Source organism: Macaca fascicularis, chromosome 7 (genome assembly GCF_037993035.2).
Source record: "Macaca fascicularis isolate 582-1 chromosome 7, T2T-MFA8v1.1".
Classification (NCBI taxonomy): domain Eukaryota; kingdom Metazoa; phylum Chordata; class Mammalia; order Primates; family Cercopithecidae; genus Macaca; species Macaca fascicularis.
Genome location: NC_088381.1, coordinates 162547797 through 162565858, shown reverse-complemented (window position 1 = coordinate 162565858; position 18062 = coordinate 162547797). Strand labels below are relative to the sequence as shown.

Sequence of the window (18062 nt, the reverse complement as noted above, 5' to 3'; positions counted from 1 at the left end):
ACCTTCCTAGGCTAAGCCCCAATTTGGGGGCTGCCTGTCCTGCATCAATCACATCTCCCTATGAGAAGCATAATTGTGAGTGTTTTGTTGCTGGTTTGTTTTTGTCTTTGTTTCTTCAACCCTCAGAGGCTGTGAGGTTGAGAAACCTTTGGAACTTTTAGCCATAGCCCCACGTTTCTCTCATTTTATTGTCTCATATTTTTACTAGGTAATGACAGCCTTGGTTGGGTTGACTTTTCTAGAAATGATGTTGCAACAAGAGTTGTGGGTTTTTGGAGTTTTCCTCTGTGCTCCCCTGTGTGGTCTGTGCCCCTGCCTCCTGCTCCTGAGCCAGAGGAAGCTCCATCAGCAGCTGCCCCACCTGGGATTCCTTTCATTGTGTCTTGATCTGAAGAGACAACTCTTAGCTCTCACTACATTCCTCAAGGGGTTGCTCACCCCAAAATGGAGAATAACTAGCCAATTCCAAATATTCGGGGGAACTGAGGACCAGCAAGGTCTGTGGTGGTGCAACGCTAAGTAAGGCAGGATGGGATCACAGTTGCGTGAGGCTGAGATGGCTTACTCCCCCCTGCTCTCTCCACCTACATGTCATGGGGCCAGGTTGCTGCCATTTGCTGGGATAATGGCAGGTGGGAAAACAGAAGCAGAAGGTGAAAAAGGGAGTGACAGGACGTAGCCAAAGTGAGCCAGAGAGTGGCTGCCCAGAGAGGGGAGCAGAGCATGGCAGGTCCCCTCTGGGAAGGAGGCATTTGAACAGAGACCTCTGAAGCCAACCAGTATCTCTAGAAAGGGTGTGGTCTTCAGAGGCTACAGAACAAGGTCAGAATCTCAGCTCTGTTTCTAAACAGCCAGTGACAGTTCAAGTCACTCAGATCTCTGAGCCTCAGATTTCTCACTTATATGTGGGGACACCTACCCCACAGGGCTGTGGTAAATGCAATAATCTACAAAATCTGCAATAATCTACGTAATCCACAATAATCTGCCTGGCCCATAGTAGGTGCTCAATTGATGCTCCTCTGCTTGTGTCGTACCTATAAGTTGCATTGAAAGCAAACAGAATCTAGAATAAGGGTGATGGAAGTCCTCTATCCTCTACCTGCTTCTGACCCTGCCTGGAGCAGAGTCCCAAAATAAGTACTCCCTCCTGCAGGCAGAGACAATGGGAATGTGCCTGGAGAATATAGACAGGGATGATAAGGGCTCTCTGGGATTGTGTCCTGAAACCCATCTAAGGAACAGATGGCATATACATAGACAAAAGATAGTACAGGGACAAGCTGAGGTGCTTTGTGAGATACCTGAAGGCCGGTCAACCATGCATCCATTCGGCCCTCGTTAAGTGCTTCTGTGTGCCAGCCGCATGCAGTGCTCTGGGAACACCATGCCAGACATAGCGCTCACTCTGAAGGAACTCACAGACTTTGTGGCCAACATTTGGGAAGGAGTAGGCTGTGCCACTCTATGCACTCCAATGTCTAATGGCTTCCTGTTCCGATTAAGATGATGTCCAGAGTTCTTAATACTGTCCAGGATCCATGGAATGGTCAGCCTCTAAATACTTTCCTGTTTCACTTTCTACCACCGTCCCCTTCACTTACTCCACTCCAGCCCCCACTCCAGAAACCCCACTTTCTTTCTGTTCCCACGTGCTAAACTCAGTCTACCCCATGGCCTTTGCACATCCTATTTCTCCTTCAAGGGGAACTCTTCCAGGCTGGTCCTCCTTGTCACACAAGTCTCTGCTCCAGTGTGACCTCCTCAGGGACTCTCCATGACACCCTATGGAAGGAGCTTTGCCCATTCTCTGCCCAGAGTCACCCCATATCACATTGTCCCATTTAGTTCCTTCAAAGCAATGATCGTCACACAAAATCACGTGTCCATTTACCTGTTTGCTCATTTGCTGTCTTCGCTACTAGCATGTAACCTTCATGAAGGCAGGGACCTGCCTATGTGGGAGCCTCAGGGTCTCTAAAGCAAAGCATGCAAGATGATCCATTGCGGGATAGGAAGAAAATATTAGAACTTTGTTTAACTTTTACTATTCGAATAAAAAAGAGAGACATTAATCTCTACTAATACGTAATAAATGGGTTGAGTCTGGGTCCCTCACTTGGTTCACAGGTCACTCAGGCACCTGTCATGTGCAGGATCTGAGGTATGCTGATGGGAGAGTGAGAGCCCTGTGGTTGGCAGTGAGGGTGGGAAGCAGAGTTGTCCTCAGTCCTTAGTTCAACTTCCAACTATTGGCTCTCATTGCAGTTTCTATGTGCCGAGTAAGTGTATTTACCAAATACATAGAATCTATTACTAGGGGTTAACTAAACTAACCCTCACAATGGACAACCCATGTAAAGAGATTCCTCCATCACCTGGGTGGATGTCTTCTGCCGTCCGCACAAAGGCTAGCATGAGCTTCCTGTGTGGGCTCCCACCCCTGGTTCCGGGCCCTCATCAGCCACATCAGTTCTGATGGCCAAGCCATATCTGACAAGGAGTCAGCTAAAGCGTACTAGAGACCGCAAAGACAACTGAGAAATCATATTTATAGCTATGATCAGTAACTCCGCCAGGTTTTGACTGGGAGACACTGCTTGTTGCCTCTCCAATGGACAGTCCCGCCTTTTTTTTTTTTTTTTTTAACAGAACTCTGGTTTTATATGGGGTAGCCATGTGCCCAGCAAAAAAGCGACATTTCCCAACTTCCCTTGCTACTAAGGGTGATCATGTAACAAATATGGCTAAAGAGAAATAATAGGACATCTCTTAAGGATTTTTGAAAAAGCTTTTTCTTTCTTTTTTCTCACGTAGGCAATGCCCTTCCTCCTCATGGCTTCCTCCTTCTCCCCTTCTGGAATGTAGATGTGATGACAGGCGGTGTGGCAGTTGTCTTGTGCTCCTGAGAGAAAGGACAAGACAGTGATAAAGACTCATCTGTGACATCTTCAAGCTGCTGAAACAATACTGGAATATTGGAACTGTTGTCTTTCTGTTAGGTGAGAAAGCACAACCCCCTAATTTGTTTAAGCGATTGTTTGGTCAGGTTTTGTGTCCCTTGTGGCTGAACACAATTCTAAAAGATTCACTCTTTAGCAAATGTGGTTGTATGAAATATTAGTTATAGTAGTGTGGAACCATCACAATTAGCCAGCTATTTAAGAACTAAGCTTGACTGGGCATGGTGGCTCAAGCCTGTAAACACAGCACTTTGGGAGGCCCAGGCAGGCAGATCACTGGAGGTCAGGTGTTCGAGACCAGCCTGGCCAATACGGTGAAACCCTGTCTCTACTAAAAATACAAAAATTAGCCGGGCATGCTGGTGCATGCCTGTAATCCCAGCTACTTGGGAGGCTGGGGCAGAAGAATTGCTTGAACCTGGGAAGTGGAGTTTGCAGTGAGCTGAGATCATATCACCGCACTCCAGCCTGGGCAACAGAGCTAGACGCCATCTCCAAAAAAACAAAAGAAAAAGAAAAATTAGAACTAAGCTCAACATCTGTAAGTTTTTTTCAGTAGTGTCTAAAATCATGTGTTATTCAATTTGGTATGTTAGAAAATTGTATCAATTTTAATAACACATTAAATATCTCTTTAAGCATTTTTATTAAAATGTAATACACATATGGAAACAAACACATAAGTATAGACCTCCTTAATTATTCACAAACCAAATGCATCCAAGCAGACAAGACCCAGATCAGGAAAGAGAATGTGACCAACTTCCTGGGAGAAACCTCTTTTGAGATTTGATGCTTCATTGTGAAAACAAAAAAGCCACACCCTGTTAGTCACAGAAAAGTGACTGAAATAGTCTGTGAAAAATAATAGCATGCTAAAATAAACTTATTTGTCAGCAAATACAGTTTAATGACGCAGAGAAAACATTGTTAAAGAATCAAAGCAAATATTGCTGGAACGAATTTCTCATGTGGGCTGTTTGCTGTATGGTTGGGTAACAGCACTGATGAATCTAATATGTCTCAATTAGGATGCTTGCTAGAGGCTTCGATTCTGTTTCAGCTTTGAATTATACTTAACTGTTATTTTTCCATGAAACCCTAAAAGAAAGTTGTACTGGAGAGTATGTATTTTTCAACACTGTATTATTTCTAAAGTCAAAACAATATTTTTATGGAAAAATGTGCAGGTACAGACACAGTATTTGTTTAGACTAGAATATACAAAGAATTCTGGGGTGTGGTTCTAGAAATAAAACTGTATATGAAACTCTTTATATTTGCTGTAAGCAAGCTACAAGATATTATCAATGTGTTAAATTTTATAAAGAGAGGTCTTTAAAATTAAATCTTTAGAATTCTTTATAAAAAGATGAAGAGTGATTTTAAATGTCCTGATTTTATGAAAAGAATATCACAAAATGGAATCCTTACAAGAGGAGGAATCATGTGGAAAGCCCTGATACCACACAGAAATTTTCTGCTTATCTTGTGCAAGATAATTGCCAAGTGTGATCCTTAAAAATGAGTTGCATATTTTTTCTTTCACATAACAAATATTTTAAATTTGTTAACTTTTTTTTTCAATTTGAAATGGATGCCATTTCAAAGTGTATTTATTCCCCCCTCCCCAAATTTCCTATCTCTCTGATATAAAAGATAGGCTTTTATTATGAAATTAGAAAGTAAAATATTTCAAAAGACATAAAAAAAAAAACCAGCTTTGGGCTTGGCAGAATTTTTTAAAAGCAAAAAAGTTTTGAAATCTTTTAATCTACTAAAAAATTTTTGCAAGCAAAGTGTTTTAGTGAATTTGAACCTGGGGTAGACTGTTGTGTTTGCTGCTCCTCCTTGGGAAAAGATTATACATTGACCTTGCACAGTGAAATAAGTGCAGAAGTGATGTGATTACTTCTGGAAGTAGGCTTCACGAGCCATGCATGGCTCACCATGCTTTTCTCACCACTGCTACTAGCCACTACAGTTGGTGATATTTGGGAAAGATTTTGGGTTCCAGAGGGAAGATTATGTGGACCAGCAGCCAATCTGTGACTGACCTGTGGCATGAGCAAGAATGAACTGTTGTTCCTTTAAGACCCTGAAATTTGGGGCCATTTGTTATTGCAGCATAGTCTTATCTTTCCTGACTGATACATGACTTGTTGGTTAAAAATATAAAAATACACCAGTTGCCAATTTGTTGATAAATGCAAGCTGATTAAACTCCAAAAAAGTTTAAAAAATAGAATCTCCAAATTAACAACAAAATCCTTTGCCTAGTCAGTGGGTCTCTTATCTTACTATTGGCAGTTATTTCCTAGTCTGCCTGTCGTACTAGCCTGGGAGATCCTTGAGGGCATAGAGATGTCTCTTTAATCTTTGCAGTTCCAGAGTTTACCCCCGATATGGCACAAGTAGTTACTAAATTAAATGTTTACTGAGTAAATGTGTATGTGTAGAGCCTACTTCATCTTAGATCAGCTGTCTTCATTCTTCATAATTCAGTTTATTATATCTGGTATTTGCAAAGCCTTCATTCCAGGAAGTGGTGGGAAAATGGGTGTGGGTAGGTAGAGTCAGGGAATCTGGATTAATGGCTGGCTACAACATTTATTCACTGTGGCTGTGTGATTTTAAATGCATGGTCTAACCTATCTTAATCTCCTCAACTGTGAAATGGGTGAATGTTCATCTCACAGGGTTATTGAGGGGGATTGAATTAGATAACATTATCAGAGGACTTTGTGACTTCCTATATGATGTTATAATTTTATCATCTCTTAAGTACCGTTGGGAGCACACTGGTTGCTTTGCATCTGTTTCTGTTACTGAAACTGGTCTATTTGAAGGCTCTGGAAAAAAGGTCAGGAACTGGGATAGAAGGTTGTATCACGAACAAAATAAAAGAAACAAATACTTCCCTTGTGTTCCTATTTAGCTGAGTGGTGTCATTAAACTTAGTACACACACCTCTCCATTTCTCCCACAAAGCCCCTGATCCCTGATCTTTCCAGAGGTGGAATTGTCAAATGCTGCTGGGAGTGCATGCTGGTCCCTTTGGAAATCAATAGTACTGCCCTTCCCCAGCGTGCCACTGAGCATGTTTTCCCAGGCCTTGCCCTTCAGAGCCTTTCCCACTCCACATCCCCTCTACAGGCCCACCCTGCTTTGTAAAGCAGTTCTTTCCCAGGGCTGAGTCACAGGGTGAGGAGGAGAGGCCTGTGGCTCAAAATGTGGTACCTGAAGCTATTTTTTTACTCTGGCTTAGGAAAAAATTTAATCCTTTAATCTTTGCCAGTGTAGCAAAGAACGCAAATCCTTTAAAAATCGTATGTGCAAATGCAGCAGGAGAATAGGGTCTGGAGGCAGGGAACCTAAGGCCAATTTGTATGCACTAACTTCCTAGAACTGAATCAAAACGAAAACCCCAACTTTCCACGCATAAGTAACAAAAGAATCAGAGGCTACTCCCTTTGCAATCCCTGCTCTGCTCTTTTTCTGAAAAATGTAAAGTATCTCTGATTGATCCTCTCTCACAACAAATCAGACTGGCCACAGGCCTAGTCTTCATTTGCATAGCACTATAACTTTGTAACTCCACTTCAGCCTTTGATTGGTTCCCTCCTGCAACCAATCAGATTTTTGCATAAAGTGTAACTTTGTAACCTCACTTCAGCCTCTGATTGGTCCCCTTCTGCAATTAATCAGACTGGTTGTGGGTCATTACTTCATTTACATGGGGTGTTAATCAAGTAACCAACCAGAAACCTCTAGAGGGTATTCAAACCCCAGAAAATTCTGTAACCAGCACTGTTGCGCTGCTTGCTTGAGCCTGTTCCCATTCTGTGGAGTGTACTTTTGTTTCAGTAAATCTGTGCTTTTGGTGCTTCATTCTTTTGTTCCTTTGTTTGTGCATTTTGTCCAATTCTTTGTTTAAAACACCAAGAACTGGACAACTCATACTCAAGACCCTCCACCAGTAACACAAACAGCTGCTCCATGAACAGCCTCAAAGGAGACAGTGGAGAATACAGACAGTGCAGAGTAGGAGAAGCCTGAGTTTGAATTTCGGTTTTGTGTTTTGTAAGTGGCATGACCTTAAGCAAGTTGCTTAACCTCTGAGCCTCAATGTCCTTCTCCATAAAAGGGGTAAAAATCACCCACTTGGGGATGAGAATTAAATAAGGTAACTCCAGTATTATCACATTTTTCTGCTTTGCTGCATTTCTGTCTTTGCTGGCCAATTCCCTCCTTCAATTATTCATTTTTGTGAAATTTCACAGGGGTTTGTAATTGGGGGACAAGGAAGCAACATACCTACACACTTTACTGTCTGTGTCTGACCCAAACCACAGATGCAAATGAACCAATCGCCAACAGACATTGAAAGAAGTAATATGATTGGCCACTGATCATGATGCACTTCTATTATTTACTGAATAGCTAGTGAAGAAGTTTGCTCTTTGGGAAGTTATTCACAGCTCCCAATTCACAGCATTTGGAGTTGGCCTGTGGGAAAAGCTTTCTTTCTATATATATACCTTCCTTACAACTAGGGAAAGATAATGGTTGCCTTATATTTGAATCCTAATAAATTCTCATAGTTTGGACTCTTTCTCAAATAGTTTATTTTGAACAGCAAAGTTCTAAATAGGGAAGATACATAAGCCTTAAACCAACTCCATCAGTGCTAGTCAGGGATGCTTATAGAGATCATATAAGAGAACTTCAGAAAAGGAGACCAGAAGGCTACATAGATTAGGTGTTAATTTCTTATAGTTCTAGCCCTGTAACTCAAAGTCCTGGATTTTGCTATATGCAAACCTTTTAAAAAACATTATTTGATAAAATATGTAATTATAATTATATGGATAATTAACTAAATGAAATGTGTGACTTTTGTGTTCATTTCTAAAAGGTTATGTTTTTGTGTTGCCATCCCTAAAATTTATATTTTTTTAATTGGTCAAATTGAGCATATACTGTATTTTTCAACTTAAAAGGTATTGGAGGATATTAAAGCCATTTCTAGGGGCTCAACCAAATGGGATAATCTGAAGAGAAACCCCTTATCTGGGGGCTTAATGATGGTCATTCATATATGATGTCTCCTTGGATCCTTGTTTTATACCCCAGGAAGATAATCCCATGTTTTTCAATCTACCATTGTGAAGATAAGAATGAGAGCAGCTAGTAGCCTCAGCAGGATTATTCTGAGGCAAGCAATGGACTAAGGGTTATAATATGGTTATCTTATCTTGCAGGTGGCTAGTACCCAGCAGTAAACATGACCATGCAAGGTGACATCCTGCCTCATGATCTCAACAATTGATGGGAAAAATCACAATTGTTCTTTAATTTTGTCAAACGCCAACATTCTCTTACTGTTGGCGATAAATGGATAGAAAATGAAAAAAAAGTAAAACTAATATTTGTTTAGTACACTGTAATTTAAAACATGAAACATAGAGAATTAAAGTGTTTTATTTATTTTTTTAAAAATACCTTATCAACAACAGAGCAATGCTTGTCTTCTTCTTGTATTCTTCATGATCCAGAGCAAGGAACTTTTTTTTTTTTTTTTTTTTTTAGACGGAGTCTCGCTGTGTCGCCCAGGCTGGAGTGCAGTGGCCGGATCTCAGCTCACTGCAAGCTCTGCCTCCCGGGTTTTTACGCCATTCTCCTGCCTCAGCCTCCCGAGTAGCCGGGACTACAGGCGCCCGCCACCTCGCCCGGCTAGTTTTTTTTGTATTTTTTAGTAGAGACGGGGTTTCACCGTGTTAGCCAGGATGGTCTCGAACTCCTGACCTCGTGATCCGCCTGTCTCGGCCTCCCAAAGTGCTGGGATTACAGGCTTGAGCCACCGCGCCCGGCCCAGAGCAAGGATCTTTAACTTACTCCTTTCTAAGTTTAGATGGGCTTCTAAGATTTTATCTTTCGTTCTTTTGATGTCATGAAATATCTCTGAGAGTCTGGTCTTCACCAAGTTCCTCTGGCTGCATTATCTGTAAAGCCTTTCTAATGGTGAATGTCAACATTTTCATCACCAGCTATCTTTTTCATAACTCCATTTTTGTTCTATTCAGATTTCAGTTCTAGTATTATCACATTTTTCTGCTTTTCTGCATTTCTGTCTTTGCTGGCCAGTTCCTTCCTTCAACTGTCCATTTTTGTGAAATCTCACATGGGTTTGTAATTGGGAGATAGGGAGGCAACATACCTACACACTTTGCTGTCTATGCCTGACCTGAACAACAGATGCAAATGAACCAGTGGTTGACAGGCATTGAAAGAAGTGACATGACTGACCACTGATTGTGATACACTTCCATTATTTACTGAATAGCTAGTGGATAAATTTGTACTTTGGGAAGTTATTCACAGGTAGAACACTGTAGCAACTGAAATCTGAATTGTGTTGTTGGAAGACTGATGTTACTTAGCAAAATCATGTAAGTGAAATTCATTCACATTGAAACTGTGCAAAGGGGGAACGGTCTGTATTTGCTGAGTTTCCAGTGAGAAGTCTGAGCTCTGATTGGTCGAGGATGTTACATCTAGGATCTCTTTTGATATGGTTTGAATCTGTGTCCCTGCCAAATTTATGTTGAAATGTAATCCCTGGTGCTGGAGGTAAGGCCTGGTGGGAGGTGTTTGGATCATGGGTGCAGATCCCTCATGAAAGTCTTAGCACCAACCCCTTTGTGACGAGCTAGTTCTCATGAGATCTGGTTGTTTAAAAGTGTGAGAACTTCCCACTCTCTCTCTCTCACTCCCACTCTCACCATATGGTATGCCAGCTCCCCATCTGTAAGTCCCCTGAGGCCTCCCCAGAAGTCCAGAAGATGCTGGTGCCATGCTTGTACAGCCTGCAGAACTGTGAGCCAATTAAATCTCTTCTGTTTATAAATTACCCAGTCTCAGGTATTTCTTTATAGTAATGCAAGAACAGCCTGACACACTTTTCATGGCAGTGTGGGTCGCTGAGACCCTGGGATAGGAGAATAGGAGAGGAAAGACAAAGATAGCTCTCAACAGCTTGGCCAATACTATTTTCCTCATGAAGTCAAGAAGATTTATGGCAGAGGTTCACATCATACCCTAGTCTCGATGTTCTCAGTCTTACCTAGGTTTAGGTGGATCTTGGAAAGACCATTTCCCTGAGGTGCCTCAGTGGGGGTGGAAAAGTTTTTTCTTTTTAAAAATAGCTTTATTGAGGTGTAATTGCTTTACAAAACACCCCTGCACATGCTTAATTTATATAATTTGATGAGTTTGGACATATGCATCTTGTGACACTGTCACCACAGTCAAGGTAATAAACATGTCCATCATGTCCCAAAGTTTCTTTGGGTCCCTTTAAGATTTTTTTAAAAAGAACATTTAATATGACATCTATACTCTTTACAAATGTTTAAGTGCACAATATCATATTGTTAACTACAGGCAAGGAGGGTAGATTTGGATGCAAAGATAGTCACTGGTTGATGCTGAATTAGAGTCTCCTCATCACTAAATTTTCTAAGTTTTTTTTAAGGTTAAGAATCACTAGCATTTTTATTTTTAAAATATTTTTAATTTTTATTTTAGGTTCAGGGGTACATGTGAAGGTTTGTTATATAGGTAAGTTGTGTGTCACAGAGGTTTGTTGTACAGATGATTTCATCACCCAGGTAATAAGCATAGTACCTAATAGGTATTCTTTCTGATCTTCTCCCTCCTTCCACCCTTCATCCTCAAATCGGCCCCAGTGTCTGTTGTTCCTTTCCTAGTATCCACGTGTTCTCATTATTTAGCTCCCACTTATAAGTGAGAACACGCAGAATTTGGTTTTCTGTTCCTGCCTTAGTTTGCTTAGGATAATGGCCTCCAGCTTCAGGTTGCTGCAAAAGACATGTTGTTGTTCTTTTTTATAGTTGCATAGTATTCCAGTATGCCATGGTGTATATGTACCACATTTTCTTTATTTAGTCTACCACTGTTGGGCATTTAGGTTGATTCCGTGTCTTTGCTATTGTAAACAGTGTTGCAATGAACATTCACATGCATGTGTCTTTATGGCAGAATGATTTATATTCCTTTGGGTATATATTCAATAATGGGATTGCTGGGTCAAATGGTAATTTCATTTTATGTTCTTTGAGGAATCACCACACTGCTTTCCACAATGACTGAACTAATTTACACTCCCACCAGCAGTGTACAAGCATTCCCTTTTCTCCACAATTTCACCAGCATCTATTATTTTTTGACTTTTCATGAATGGCCATTCTGACTTACGTGAGATGGTATCTCATTATGATTTTGAGTTGCATTTTTATAATGATAAGTGATATTCAGTATTTTTTCATATGCTTGTTGGCCACATGTATGTGTATGTCTTCTTTTGAAAAGTGTCTGTTCACATCATTTGCCCACTTTTTAATGGGGTTGTTTGTTTTTTGCTTGTAAGTTTAAGTTCCTTATAGATGCTGGGTATTAGACCATTGTAGGATGCATAGTTTGCAAATAGTTTCTCCCATCCTGTAGGTTGTCTGTTTACTTTGTTGATAATTTCTTTAGCTGTGTAGAAGCTCTTTAGTTTACTTTGATCCTATTGGTCCATGTTTGTTTTTGTTGCAATTGCTTTTGGAGTCTTTCTTATTAAATCTTTGCCAAGTCCTGTGTCCAGAATTGTATTTCCTAGATTGTCTTCTAGTCTTTTTATGGTTTTACATTTTACATTTAAGTCTTTAATCCATCTTACATTGATTTTTATATGTGGTATAAGGTAGGGGTCCAGTTTCAATCTTCTGCTTATAGCTAGTCAATTATCCCAGCACCATTTATTGAGTGGCAAGTCCTTTCCCCATCGCTTATTTTTTTCAGCTTTGTCTGATCAGATAGTCATAGGTGTGTGGCATTATTTCTCTATATTTTGTTCCATTGGTCTATGTGTCTGTTTTCATACCAGCATCATGCTGTTTTGGTGCCACTACTGTATTAGTCCATTTTCATGCTGCTGATAAAGACATACCTGAGACTTGGTAATTTATAAAGGAAAAGAGGTTTAATGGACTCACAGTTCTATGTGCCTGGGGAGGCCTCACAATCATGGTGGAAGGCAAAAGCTATGTCTTACATGGCCATGGGGAGAATGAGAGAATGAGAGCCAAGTGAAAGGGGAAACCACTTATAAAACTATCAGATCTCGTGAGACTTATTGACTACCACGAGAACAATATGGGGGAAAACACCCCCATGATTCAATTATCTCCCACTAGGTCCCTCCAAAAACATGTGGGAATTATGGGAGCTATAATTCAAGATGAAATTTGGGTGAGGACACAGTCAAATCATATCAAATGCCATGCTGTTTTGGTTACTGTAGCACTGTAGTATCATTTAAAGTTAGGTAACGTGACGCCTCCAGATTTGTTCTTTTTGCTTAGGATGCTTTGGCTATTTGAGTCCTTTTTGGTTCCACACAAATTTTAAAATAGTTGTTTTTTCTAATTCTGTGAATAATTTCATTTGTAGCTTGATAGGAATAACACTGAATCTGTAAATTGCTTTGGGCAGCATGACCATTTTAATCATATGGATTCCTCCTATCCATGAGCATGAAATGTTTTTTCATTTGCTTGAGACATCTCTGATTGCTTTGAGCAGTTTTTGTAATTCTTGTTGTAGAGATCTTTTACCTACCTAGTTAGCTATATTCCTAGGTATTTTATTTCTTTTGTGGCAATTGTGAATAGGACTGCATTCCTGATTTGGCTCTCAGATTGGATGTTGTTGGTTTATAGGAATGCTACTGATTTTTGTATGTTGACTTTGTATCCTGAAACTTTGCTGAAGTAATTTATTTAGATCAAGGAGCTTTTGGGCAAAGACTATGAGGTTTTTTAGTTATAGAATCATGTGGTCTGCAAACAGGGATAGTTTGACTTCCTCTCTTCCTATTTGAATGCCTATTCCCATTTCTTTCTCTTGCCTGATTGTTCTGGCAAGGACTTCCAATACTATGTTGAATAGGAGTGGTGAGAGAGGGCATCCTTGTCTTGTGCTGGTTTTCAAAGGGAATGCTTCCAGCTTTTGTCAATTCAGTATGATGTTCTTTTCTAAGTTTTCACAAAGTCCCCATATTTCCCAGGGGAGCTCCCATAAGGAAAAGAGAGGACCCACCTCAAGGCAGCAGAGACTATTCTGAAAAGAGAGATTCTAGTAAGGTGAAGGGAGGGAGAGTGTCATGGCTTAAGTTTGGTCATGTCCAGGTCAGGGCTCAGAGGCCCTGGGGCTCTACTACCACCAGGCAGCCTGAAACAATATTTCCCTGGAGGATTTATGTTTCAGTTGGAGGTAGAAACTCAGGATGGAGAGATGCAGCAGAAACAGAGTGGCTTTGGCTAAGCTAAGTCTTGCCTTGTGGGCCATAGGGGCTTGGAGTGGGAGTGCCTGGGTGAAGAACACCTTTCCCAAAGGCCCTTTCCTTTGCAGCCTGAGATGGAGACTTGGAGAGATCACAGAAAACAGGGAATAATTTAGAGAGGAGAAAAAAACTTCCAGGAAACTTCATGATGCAAATGATCCTCTTCACTATTGTCAAATTTAATTACATATATTTCATTTGTTTGATGCTTTCCTTAAGTAAGTTTCTTTGGATGGTAAGAAGCCAACTGTGGCCCAAGGGGGGGTCTCCTAGAACAAATGAATAGTGATGCAATCCAGCCCTCTTCCTTCATCTTCTCCTTCTCACAACCTTTTATACTTTTTTCATTGTTTTGTTTTTCTCTATTGCTACCAACTGATTTTTATCCCATTCTTAGTCCACATGGCAGGATGAAGCCATCAAGAGCTCCAAATTTATATCTTTTTCATTTCAGAGAGCAGTCACACTAAGCATCCCTTAACTTGGAGTCCAAATTCCTCAAGAAGGAGGCTAAATTGACCCATCTTGGGTCAATCACTTAGATCAATCACATACAGAGGTTGGGGATACATTGTACCATGGTAGCAGCTGCCATAGTAAAGATCCAGTGGATGGAAAATTGGAAGTTTTCTATTAAGGGAGTCATCAGCCAACAAAAACAATAGGTATCAACTATCACTGCTTAATTTTTAAAATTCAGTGAACTTGCGGTATTTTATGAAATAACAACTTTTAATATCTGTTCGTAAGGGGTCAGTATATGCACATTCCTCAGCTTCTTAGTGTAATATCTACATTTTCTCATAAAATAAAAGCAGAAAAATAATATCTACGGAAACTCCATGTCCATGTGTGTCTCCTCATTCAAACCCCTGATTTTCTCTTTTCCATGAATGAGTATGTGTAATACACTGTTCTGCTGGCAACAACAATATTCTTTTGCCTGGTGTCATCTAGAGAAAGAGACCATGCCAATGATCTGTTGTGTTTCACAGACCTTTATGAATATGCTAAATTGTGTATCTACACATACACAGAATCGTGCCCTTTCATGGTTTAAAATGTGAATTATTCCTCAATAAAGCTGTTGAAGAAAAAGTTTGTGAGGCCAGGCACGGTGGCTCATGCCTGTAATCCCAGCACTTTGGGAGGCCGAGGCGGGCTGATCATGAGGTCAGGAGATCGAGACCATCCTGGCTAACACGGTGAAACCCCATCTCTACTAAAAATACAAAAATTAGCCAGGCGCGGTGGCAGGCGCCTGTAGTCCTAGCTATAGGGGAGGCTGAGGCAGGAGAGTGGTGTGAACCTGGGAGGCAGAGCTTGCAGTGAGCCCAGATCATGGCCACTGCACTCCAGCCTGGGCGACAAAACGAGACTCCATCTCAAAAAAAAAAAAAAAAAAAAAAAGTTTGTGTAATCATCCTCCCAACAAATATTTCTTGATCATCCACCTCAAGTCAAGCACTGTTCTAAGCCCTGGAAGAACAGCAAGGAAACATCTTTCCCTGGGGAGATTACATTCTAGTACGCGGAAGAGACAGACGATAAGCAGATAAACAAATATGGTGATAAGTGCTAGGGGGAAAAATAAGGCAGGAACAGGGGGTAGAGGTAGGGGATTATGTGCTATTTGTTACATACCATAGGTCATCATGGGAGACATCTCTGAAGCTAGCATTCGGGCAGAGGCCTGAGAAAGTGAGGGGGTGGCCTGGACTCCCCAGGTTCCAGACCTAGGAGCAGCTCCAGGGGGGTCATACTCCAGCCAGGGCTTCTACACGGTGACCCACAGCTTCCTCAGAGGCCAGCCAGTCAGGTGCCATGGCAGGATGGGTGGGGTGTTCCCTCCAACCCTCCACAGCTTGCCCTGTAATCAGAGAGCACCTCTGCTTTGTTTGTGCTTGTTTTACTGGGGCTCCATGTAAAATTATCTTTGAAAAAATGGTTGCGCTGCAAAATCAAACATTGAAAAGAACAGAACTGGGTTTTGGGATGGGGGTAGGAGAGGGGAGGTGGCATTTTTAGAAAATATTATGCTAACATGTGAGTGAGACTAGGATGAAGGCATAACAGGTGTTAGGAACTGAGATGTGTCTCCTCCAAATAAAAGAGGGGTTGAGTTCCTAATCCCCAGCATCTCCGAATGTGATCGTATTTGGAAATAGATTCTTTACAGAGGTAAAGTTAAAATGAAGTCATTGTGACTGCTATCTTTCCAAAGAGGGGAAATTTGAACACAGAGACAGAAGTGCACAGAGGGAGATGACATGAATACAGCCACTTGATGGCAGAGGCAGATATTGGACGGATGCAGCCACCATTTGAGGAACACCAGGCATTGTCGTCACCACCATAGGCTGGAAAGAGGCAAGGAAGGGTTCTACCCAGAGTCTCGGAGGGAGTGCGGCCCTGCCCACACCTTGCTCTCGGACTTCCACCCTCCAGAACTGAGAGACAGGTGTCTGTTGTGTTAGCCTACCAGCCTGTGCTCCTCGCAACACACTGATGCTGCAGGGGACACGTGATCCCAGAGCTCGGAGTGCTTAGTTCTGTGAGCAGGTGAGGGTGGAGTATGGCACAGGACACTGAACCTGAAGAAGGGCCACCTGTCGGGTGAGTATTGCAACAGCTGGTGACAGTGCTGAGGGCCTGCCCAAACCAGGACCTCACAATCAGCTTGGGAGGTGTGGTCACCTCAAGGACAGGTGGCATCAGGACCTGGTGCTGAGGGAGAGGGAGGGGTTAGGGTGATGACCAAGGATCTGGGTGGCATCCACTAAGATCATAAACCCAGGCACAGGAGTGGTAGTAAGGACTGGGGACAGGGGAGTCTACCTGGGACTACTCGGGCTGAGGGCATTTGGGGAGGCACCCAGATGGCAGCTGGGCCTACAGGGCCAGGAGAAGAGTTCTTCCCATGTCTGGCTCCTCAACCTTCAGGACTCAGAACGAACATCTCCTCAGAGAAAGTTTTCTGCAACATGGGAAGTTGCCTCCAAGTTACTCTCTGTCCAATCACCCTGTCTGTTCCCGTAACATTTGCCATCATCATTCATTACTCGCTTCTAGCCTGTGACTATTGCTTGTTCTAGCCTTTCTCACCATTCTAGTCTGTGCATCCCACATTGTTTGCTGCTGGGTCTCCACTGCCCAGTGGAATGCAGCACAGTCAGTGCTTAATTGGTATTCGCGGAAGGAAGAATAAATGGAGAAAGCCCATATAGCCAGCTGGGCTCTCTGGAAGCAGAGGCTGGGATGGCGTTTGGGGTATGAGATGTTTGTCAGGGATCCCCACCTAAGGGTAGAGCAGGCAGAGAAGCTGAGCTGCAAGGCCAGGCGGCAAAGCTTTGGCCTACTCACTCCTCAGCATGAGAGTGCTGCTCAGTTGAGTTCCCTGTTTGGCTCAAATGGCTGGACTTTGAATCTCATCTTGCTCAGCCCCTGGGTGATGCCTGTCCCGGGAAGGGCAGACCCTGAAGGAGCAGGCGGCCCAACCACACTCCCCGTGGCTGAAGGCGGTTCATCTCCACTCCTTCCAAACCCAAGCTGGACACACAGATCCACAGGGTCATGGACTGAAACCAGGATAGAGAACAAATGATGAGTCCACAAACAGCCTGTGGTCCTTATCACAGGAAGCACACAGGACAAGCACTGTGGGAAAGAGAGAAGGGTGTGGCCTCTTCTAACTCTGAAAAAAATCCAGGGAGGCTTTTGTGAGGTGGTGGAGTTTGAGTAGAAGAGTTTGTTTTGTGTGGATATAGGAAGCTGGAATGGAGGCAGCCCTGGGGTGGAGAGCCGCCTCTTGATATTTATGAGAAGGGATGTGCAAAGCTTAGCTGCAGTGTGGACGTTCCTGGAAAGGTAGGTGGAGGCCCACAGATCCACATAGAGTGGGTCCTGGATGATGGGCCGCAGACAGCCTATCTGAGGACAGACTTTGTGAGAAAAGAAGCTCTTTCCCAGCAAGGCCATTGCATTCTCTTTTAAGACACAGCAGGGAAGCAGAGTAAAACAGGGTCTGCTTAGGAAACTGGAACAGGGCAGCCCAAGGCAGGGCATGCAGATGGGAGGCTGGGCTTCTGCAGAACATCATGTTATGCAACTGTTCTAGAATCAAAGTCCCATTTAAAGAAAAGAGAAGCAGAGTTCAAGAGAATTTTGGCATAGGGCATCTCTTTAGAAACCACTGGGAAGGATGTTAAGGAAACAGGATCACAAGTCACCCACAAGGTGACAGAAAAATCTGTCTTCTACCACAGTCACCCAGAGACAAAGCAGAGCTTCCATCTTCTAAGAAAACCCCTGATGGTCATTGCTGTCCTTCCAGGGTGGGAGATAGAGCTGCTGGCACATTTTATCCTTCTGATCAGAGATGGAATAACGGGGAAGGCCATCGGAGGTGGCACCACCAACCTGGAGATGATGTGGCCAGGCTCAATGCCACCTGTCTCCAGTGGGTCTCCCTGGGCGGGAGCAATGGGGTTGGATCTCATGTGAGGTGGCATTTCAGGTCCCAGAGGGGCTTCTGCTTGCTGGTACTCCCCCGAGTTACACCTGCCTACTTCTCCCTACCCTCTCACCTCCTTGCAACTAGGGAAAGATAATGGTTGCCTCCCAGGCCTAAGCCTCACACACCAGAGATTCTGGAGACTGTGGGCCCTCTGGACTGTCACTTAATCTTT

General features: G+C 42.6%; 1 long non-coding RNA gene across 1 annotated transcript in view; it reads right to left on the bottom strand.

Annotated features, from left to right (window-relative positions):
- Window positions 1-1943: 1943 nt before the first annotated feature.
- LOC135972045 (uncharacterized) overlaps window positions 1944-18062 on the bottom strand; it is an 83402-nt gene continuing 67283 nt past the window's right edge. The window contains exon 3 of the long non-coding RNA XR_010588617.1: window positions 1944-2905. This is a non-coding gene — a long non-coding RNA (uncharacterized lncRNA). The remainder of the gene's footprint in view (window positions 2906-18062) is intronic.